This window comes from Littorina saxatilis, linkage group LG15, assembly GCF_037325665.1.
Source record: "Littorina saxatilis isolate snail1 linkage group LG15, US_GU_Lsax_2.0, whole genome shotgun sequence".
In the NCBI taxonomy this organism is placed as follows: Eukaryota; Metazoa; Mollusca; class Gastropoda; order Littorinimorpha; family Littorinidae; genus Littorina; species Littorina saxatilis.
Genome location: NC_090259.1, coordinates 28,685,018 through 28,694,446, shown reverse-complemented (window position 1 = coordinate 28,694,446; position 9,429 = coordinate 28,685,018).

Here is a 9,429-nt window from a genome sequence, read left to right as displayed (position 1 = left end):
ACATATCAGAGGGTTTACTCCCGGTTGACCGTATCTCGTTTGACAGTAGTCTCGTTTTTCCGTATTCATTCAGTGGAATGGACTATAGTAGTGCCGTTTGACCGTATTTGCTCACACACACACACACACACACACACACACACATACACACACACACACGCACGCACACACACACACACACACACACACACACACACACACACACACACACACACACACACAATGAAGCTAATGATAGTGTGAACCAACCTTTTTGTTTTTAAATTTCATTGTAGTCATTGTAATTCAGTCAAGTTAACGTTTTAATGAAACAAATCCTGTGATTGGTCAGAATGCCCCAACTCATTAAAAATTACCGGTCATTAATTACACATCAACATGCTTCCATTTGAAACTTCGAGGTCAGCATCGTGGATTGATGCCTGACCAAAGGTAATTCAGTTGAAGCCCGACGGAACGAAGCGACGGAGGGCTTCAATTAGACTTTGGGAGGGCGTCAATCCACGATGAAGACCGAGAAGTTTCAAATGGAAGCGTGTTAATGTTATTGTAATTCAATCTGACGACGATCTCTTTCCTGCTTTCATGCGATGGTAAACAGACAGAATTCTGTTCACACACTGCTTTCTGTCCACCTACCTGCAAGGGTCAATTAGTCCCAAGAAATATGTCTCTGTATTCCTATCGTATCACTCTCCTCCTGTTTTGTTTTCTTTCACATACATTTTCCCTTCTTTTTTGACGGGTTTCTGGACAGCAAACTCAAAACAAATTCTTTTCATCACAAAAGCGATCTTTGGAATTGACTGACGTAGTCCGAAAGAATTCATGCATCAACTTACGTCACGTATTCGGCGTCATCACTTCGCATACCTTATGGTCTCGGTATTTCGTTGGTACTTCATATTTCCTACTTGTAAAATGACCCTCAAAGCTAACCGAGACTAGTTGAGGTTGTATCAATGCGCCTCGCCAGCAGGTGGTTAATGGCTTTTTTTAGCGAGTGGTTATCGACAATTAATGACCGGTAATTTTTAATGAGTTGGGGCATTCTGACCAATCACAGGATCTGTTTCATTAAAACGCCAACTCGATTGAATTACAATTACACATTAACATGCTTCCATTTGAATCTTCGTGGTTGTTATCGTGGATTGACGCCGGACAAAAGCTCAATTGAAGCCCGACGGAGCGAAGCGACGGAGGGCTTCAATTAGACTTTGGGAGGGCGTCAATCCACGATGAAGACCGAGAAGTTTCAAATGGAAGCGTGTTAATGTTATTGTAATTCAATCTGACGACGATCTCTTTCCTGCTTTCATGCGATGGTAAACAGACAGATTTGGTTCTGTTCTGTTCACACACCTCTACTTTCAGTCCACTTACCTGCAAGGGTCAAGTCCCAAGAAATATGTCTCTGTATTCCTATGTTATCACTCTGCTCCTGTTTAGTTTTCTTTCACATACGTTTTCCCTTCTTTTTTGACGGGTTTCTGGACAGCAAACTCAAAACAATATACGTTAATTGGATCTGTGATCCAAACATGGCTTTTGGTCAATCGAGATGGAAGTTTATTCCACAAGCCCGTAGGGCGAGTGGAATAAACTGCCATCGAGATTGACCAAAAGGCATGTTTGGATCACAGATCCAATTAACATATATATCTCGACATTCACTGGTCTTAGGGTTTTTGTTTTCAAAGAAGAAAGAAACTTGCTTGAACACGGACCACTTCTCCGAGCAAAATCAACAAACCTAATCACTCGCATTCCACCTCAAGGTCTCGGCGAACCAAGACTATGGCATACTCGTAGCAAAGCCGCCGAATGGTACCGTAAACCAAGAATAGTGACGTAAGAGAATAGAATGTCGTCTTTTGATTTGGAACGTGACGTGTTTCAGAACTTCTTCTGGACAACTCGGATGGTCTTCTGCGTAGTGGTTGGCAGGAGATTCGTTTTCTTCTTCGACAGTTCATCCTCCGATACTGTAGCAAAACGTTTCATCTTTTTTTCACTTTCGAGTATGCGGACGACTGAACTTGACCGCTAAAAAGTAGTCCTTTCGGAATCATTACGCCGAGTCTGAACATGAGGTCTGAACATTGTTTTTAGGCAGGATCTAGGTGAAAGCGAGGCTGTTCTTATCTCTGTGTACAGTCGAGAGAGAGAGAAATACATGTCGAGACATATTCATTTCATTACAAGAGCGATCTTTGGAATTGACTGACGTAGTCCGGAAGAATTCATGCATCAACTTACGTCACGTATTCGACGTCATCATTTCGCATACCTTATGGTCTCGGTATTTCGTTGACCTTCATATGTCCAACTTGTAAAATGACCCTCAAAGCTAACCGAGACTAGATGAGGTTGTATCAATGCGCCTCGCCAGCAGGTGGTTAATGGCTTTTTTAGCGAGTGGTTATCGACAATTAATGACCGGTAATTTTTAATGAGTTGGGGCATTCTGACCAATCACAGGATCTGTTTCATTAAAACGCCAACTTGATTGAATTACAATTGTCGATTAACACTCGCTAAAAAAACCATTAACCACCTGCTGGCGAGATGCATTGATACAACCTCAACTAGTCTCGGTTAGCTTTGAGGGTCATTTTACAAGTAGGAAATATGAAGTCTAAGGTGATGCATGAATTCTTCCGGACTACGTCAGTCAATTCAAAAGATCAATTTTGTGATGAAAAGAGTTTGTTTTAGAATTTGCTGTTCAGAAACCCGTCAAAAAAGAAAGGAAAATGTATGTGAAAGAAAACAAAACTATTGTCACGAAAATTAGTTTGCCTTTAAATGCACTGTTTCTCGCGATACCCAAAGTGAACGAGAACAGCTTAGTGCATTACTGTTAGTTCTGAAACCTTGTGTTTTATAACAACCTCCCAAATCCGTTAAGTGATCACAAACTAAAGGTGCACATGGGAATCAGAAAAAATAACCTGAGAAGAATTTGCTCCTCCACCTTGTCCTTGGGTCTATTTGCAGCTAGTGGCTTCAGAAGTCTCTTTCATACATGCGTGCATCTGCGCGAATACTCATGCATACTTAATAACCTCTGGCAATTTTTTTTAAATGTTAACCTGTTCGCTCCTAGTAAATACTTGAAAACAAAGCATTACCTGTAATTACCAGAATTGACAACCTACAATGTGTGCTCTTGGTGTATAAATGAATACACCAAACGCGCAGACATTGTTTGTTTGTTTGTTTGTTTTTGTTGTTCTTCTTCTTTTTTGTTTATTGAACGGTGTGTTGCCTGTTAACGCAATTTACTGAGGGCGTCAGCTGACGTCCCACAGGCAGCGAAAGGGTTAAGGTGAAAATAGCTCTTCAAACGGTATAATTAGCGTCCTTTATATGTGAAATTGTATGCAGTTACGAGGAAACTGTCTTTATCCTTTGAGGTTTTTTTTTCCCTTCCTTTTGTCAGAAATCATTGCCAAACAGTAGTGAACCATTCTATGGATATGTGGCGATCTGATTTCGTAAATACCACTCATGTCAATCTTTGGGATTATTTCTGCGGAACATTCACAATCTGCACAGAAAAAAGCCAAGCAGCTGATTGTTGGTGTGAGTCCCAGACAAAGTATATGCTTGTATTGCTTTTAAAAGGCTAGATACATCTGTGTTGGTGTGAGTCCCAGACAAAGTATATGCTTGTATTGCTTTTAAAAGGCTAGATACATCTGTGTTGGTGTGAGTCCCAGACAAAGTATATGCTTGTATTGCTTTTAAAAGGCTAGATACATCTGTGTTGGTGTGAGTCCCAGACAAAGTATATGCTTGTATTGCTTTTAAAAGGCTAGATACATCTGTGTTGGTGTGAGTCCCAGACAAAGTATATGCTTGTATTGCTTTTAAAAGGCTAGATACATCTGTGTTGGTGTGAGTCCCAGACAAAGTATATGCTTGTATTGCTTTTAATTAAAAGGCTAGATACATCTGTGTTGGTGTGAGTCCCAAACAAAGTATATGCTTGTATTGCTTTTAAAAGGCTAGATACATCTGTTGTGCTTGACCATTTACATATGAAGGAAGGTAGCTTGAACATCTCTCCGTTTTTGATTTCCTCTAAAAGTTGTATACTACCCGTCAGAAAGCACACACACACACACACACACACACACACACACACACTGACACACAAACACACACACACACAAACACACACACACACGCACACAATCACACACATACACATACACACATACACATACACACACACACACACTAATTATGTACATACTGTCTGAAGGTTTCATTTAAATCCAGTTACAGACCAGAAGGGCCAACCACTACCATACCATATTCAGCACAAACAAATTGATTTTACAAGAGGCTCATGAACTCTTCCTTCTATACACAATCAATTAGCTTTGTTGTTTTGTTGCGAACGATAGATGAATGTGTGATTCTTCTTTTTTTTTTGTGCCCAATAACTGGTTTTAACCTAAACGGCTTATGACAAAAATCTGCACCCAAACGTATTTGCCCAGGTTGTATAGTCTATTGCTGCCTTTTACTAAAAAAAAAAAGATAAAAAGAGCTTTATCGACACATCCGCTGTTCATTACTCATTAGAAGAATACGTTACATGTATACAGTATATTTCTCTTTTAATACGTGTTTAGTTCTTCTGTTTAGTTCGATTTCCGTTATTATCAACTTGTCGTTCTATCTTTCTGTCCTTTTTATATTTAGTCAAGTTTTGACTAAATATTTTAACATCGAGGGGGAATCGAAACGAGGGTCGTGGTGTATGTGCGTGCGTGTGTGCGTGTGTGCGTGCGTGTGTGTGTGTGTGTAGAGCGATTCAGACTAAACTACTGGACCGATCTTTATGAAATTTGACATGAGAGTTCCTGGGTATGAAATCCCCGAACGTTTTTTTCAGTTTTTTGATAAATGTCTTTTATGACGTCATATCCGGCTTTTCGTGAAAGTTGAGGCGGCACTGTCACGCCCTCATTTTTCAACCAAATTGGTTGAAATTTTGGTCAAGTACTCTTCGACGAAGCCCGGGGTTTGGTATTGCATTTCAGCTTGGTGGCTTAAAAATTAATTAATGACTTTGGTCATTAAAAATCGGAAAATTGTAAAAAAAAATAAAAATTTATAAAATGATCCAAATTTACGTTTATCTTATTCGCCATCATTTGCTGATTCCAAAAACATATAAATATGTTATATTCGGATTAAAACCAAGCTCTGAAAATTAAATATATACGAATTATTATCAAAATTTTTTTTTCGAAATCAATTTAAAAACACTTTCATCTTATTCCTTGTCGGTTCCTGATTCCAAAAATATATAGATATGATATGTTTGGATTAAAAACACGCTCAGAAAGTTAAAACAAACAGAGGTACAGAAAAGCGTGCTATCCTTCTTAGCGCAACTACTACCCCGCTCTTCTTGTCAATTCCACGTGCACTGCCTTTGCCACGGGCGGTGGAGTGACGATGCTACGAGTATACGGTCTTGCTGCGTTGCGTTGCGTTCAGTTTCATTCTGTGAGTTCGACAGCTACTTGACTAAATATTGTATTTTCGCCTTACGCGACTTGTTTTTAGCATTGCATTTGGGAAGGGCTACTATTATAGTGTGTTTTAAGAAAGAAAAACATTACAGTATCGGCAGAACACGACCAAATGAGTTTTCGTGTCATAGCGTTATGGGCGTGAGATTGTGTTCTCACACTGTAGCAAAATCATTGACAACACAGACAAGTCAGTTTTAGCATAGACATTGGGAAAGGCTACTATTATAGTGTGTTTTAGGAAAGAAAAACATTATAGTATCAGCAGAACACGACCAAATCATGACAAATGAGTTTGCGTTTTGGGCGTTATGGGCGTTTTTTCACACTGCAGATCATATCTCAAAAACTACGGAGTGGATCTTTATGAAATTTGATATGGATATTTTTGACTGGATTTTCTCATAGAAGGTTTTTCCGTTTATTGATAGGACAGTTTGATGACGTCATATTTTACCGTTTGCCAAAAGGTCGAGGCAGCACTTTCACAGTTACAGTTTTTCATCAATTTGATCGAATTTCTTATCACACAATCTCAGATCTAGGCCGGATTATGGGATTGCATTTCAGTTTGGTCACTTAAAGTTTTGTTATTGAAATGTTTGTTCGAAATATGTCATTTTTTCAAATTTTTAAAAACTAATATTTGAAAAAAAAATTTTATATTGGTGTATTCCCTATTGCGTCCTGTATCTAAAACTATATAGTTTTGTTGTTTTGTATTGATAATTATGCTTAAAAATGAAGAAAACCGATAAATAACCACTATCTTTATTTATGAAAAAAGACATTTAAAAACAACTTCTATCTATTCCTTACCATTTTCTGATTCCAAATATATATAGTTTCATGGTGTTTGACGTTGAAAATAGGCTAAAACTTAACAAACTCGGATCGTTGAATGGAAATTATACTTCCAAGCTCCGTGCAGCTGACAACATGATAAAAACACGTCATTTCAAGTGTGGAACACGCTCATGACGTCATACTGAAAGGTGATGAATTATGGCTTCACCTTGCGATGTTTCATTTCAAACATGGTAACATTTTTAAAGGGGTTTCTTTCTCAGATTTCTGTTTGCCCTCTGTCTGTCTCTCTATGTCTCCGTCTGTCTGACTGATTCAATTAAATGTGTAATTACTTAGTTTTGCAAAAGTCAAACTGAGTAGGATATACCTAATTGATTCAGGTCTCTAAATTCTTATTGTAAAATTGTGAGTTTTATTCAAAACAAATTTAATTGGTGTTTTAAACTCAATAATGGGGCATGCTGTGATGAGCAGAAGAATGTGTGTTTACGAGCAGAAAAAAGCCCATCAAAGTCAAGAATCGTGTTTTTCTTTTTTCTATTTTCACCGTGTAGCTTCCTACAGACACTAAGCAACAGTGTGGTACCACTTACAGTGCAATATCTTGTACTTTGTTTTTGACGTCTGTGCAACACTTCATTGACCCATGATCTGAGCTGTTCACATGTGCACAAAATGAACACAAACACACACACTGCGCGAGAGAGAAAGACTTCAGGGAGGCTTGACGTCATGATGCATTAATTGACGTCAAAGACTTTCGACCGTGACGTATTCTTCTTACGCGAGCTTTATCCATAGACTTGGAAACTACGGAATTTCTACCCGTCCAAAACGGCCTTGGGTGGCGTTTGCTGAAAAAATGGGGGCGACTATTGCACCCACCGTATTTTTGTTAGTATGGTCCCAATTTTTGGTGAACTTCCATCTCCAACTGTAGCACGTAGCCGGGCACAAAGAATCCTTCTTTATCATGTATTATTCGGTATGCACATTTCTCAAGTCGATTACAGTATAGCGTTCACGGGATACCTCCAGCTTCGCTGGGATAAATACACGAATAGGACTAGATGACAATGTAGTGTACTCACCAGAAACACCAACAATTAAGTAGATGTGCAACGCCAAGGCACTGCATACCCCAGCGAAAGACAAACCTCTCTCTTACTCTCTCTCTTTCTCTCTCAAACACACACACACACGAACACACACACACACACACACACACACACGCACGCACACGCACATACACACACACACCCCAAGTCACACACGTACACACATACACACTCACTCACAAGCACTCACTCACTCACACACACTTCATACACACAAAACACACCCCCCATACGCACATATAGACAGACGGACATAAACACCATTACAAACAAACACACATACACACACACATACACTTACGCACACACACACATACACACACCCACCCACTCTCTCTCTCTTTCTCTCTCTCTTTCTCTCTCTCTTTCTCTCTTATACAAACAGACACACACACACACACACACACACACACACTGTACATACGCACAAACAAATACGCACATAGACAGTCGGACACACACACCTTTACAAACAAACACACAAACTCATGCACACACACATTCACACACACACACACACACTCGCTCTCTCTCTCTCAAACACACACACACACCCACACACACACACCCACGCACACGCACACCCCAAGTCACACACACACACATACACACACTCACTAACACGCACTCACTCACTCTCACAAAAAACTTCATACACACAAAACACACACCCATACGCACATATGGACAGACGGACATGCACACCTTTACAAACAAACACACATACACGCACACACATACACTTATACCCACACACACATTTACACACACACGAGTACAGATTCATGCACGCGTGCGCGCACACACACACACCCACTCACACACACACACACATACACCCACACACACAAATACACACACACCACACACATACGAGTACAGACTCATGCACGCGTGCGCACACACACACACACACACACACACACACACACACACAAACAGTAACACTAACACATGTGCACAAAATGAACACAAACACACACACTGCGCGAGAGAGAAAGACTTCAGGGAGGCATGACGTCATGATGCATTAATTGACGTCAAAGACTTTCGACCGTGACGTATTCTTCTTACGCGAGCTTTATCCATAGACTTGGAAACTACGGAATTTCTACCCGTCCAAAACGGCCTTGGGTTGTGTTTGCTGAAAAAATGGGGGCGACTATTGCACCCACCGTATTTTTGTTAGTATGGTCCCAATTTTTGGTGAACTTCCATCTCCACCTGTAGCACGTAGCCGGGCACAAAGAATCCTTCTTTATCATGTATTATTCGGTATGCACATTTCTCAAGTCGATTACAGTATAGCGTTCACGGGATACCTCCAGCTTCGCTGGGATAACTTTGAAAACACAACAGTATTCCTTCCGGCTGGTTTATTTCACCCCCGGTATAGGGGTGTGTATAGGATTCGGTCGATGTGTTTGTTTGTTTGTGTGTTTGTGTTCGCATATAGATCTCAAGAATGAACGGACCGATCGTCACCAAACTTGGTGAACAGGTTCTATACATTCCTGAGACGGTCCTTACAAAAATTGGGACCAGTCAAACACACGGTTAGGGAGTTATTGGTGGATTAAGATTCTACAAGGACTTATAGAGGGACATATTAATGGTCAAAGGGAAATAACCTTCTCAGTTGGTGGCAGTGAGAATGGTAAGGACGGGGGTGTTTTTCCTACCTCGGAGGAATTTCTTGTTTCATAACTGGTTTTTTCCGTTCTTTCTTTCTTCGAGGCAGCAAACCATTTTGAGAAGAAAACAGTGGACCGTTGACACTTCTTCTTTGTTCATAGGCTGAAACTACTACCACGGTCATTATACGTGTGTCACCGTTTTTACCCCGCCATTGAGGCAGCCATACGCCGCTTTCGGGGTGGAGCGTTGAAAGAATCGACGCACCTGGATAAAGAACTTAGCACTACACAAACCCGACGCAA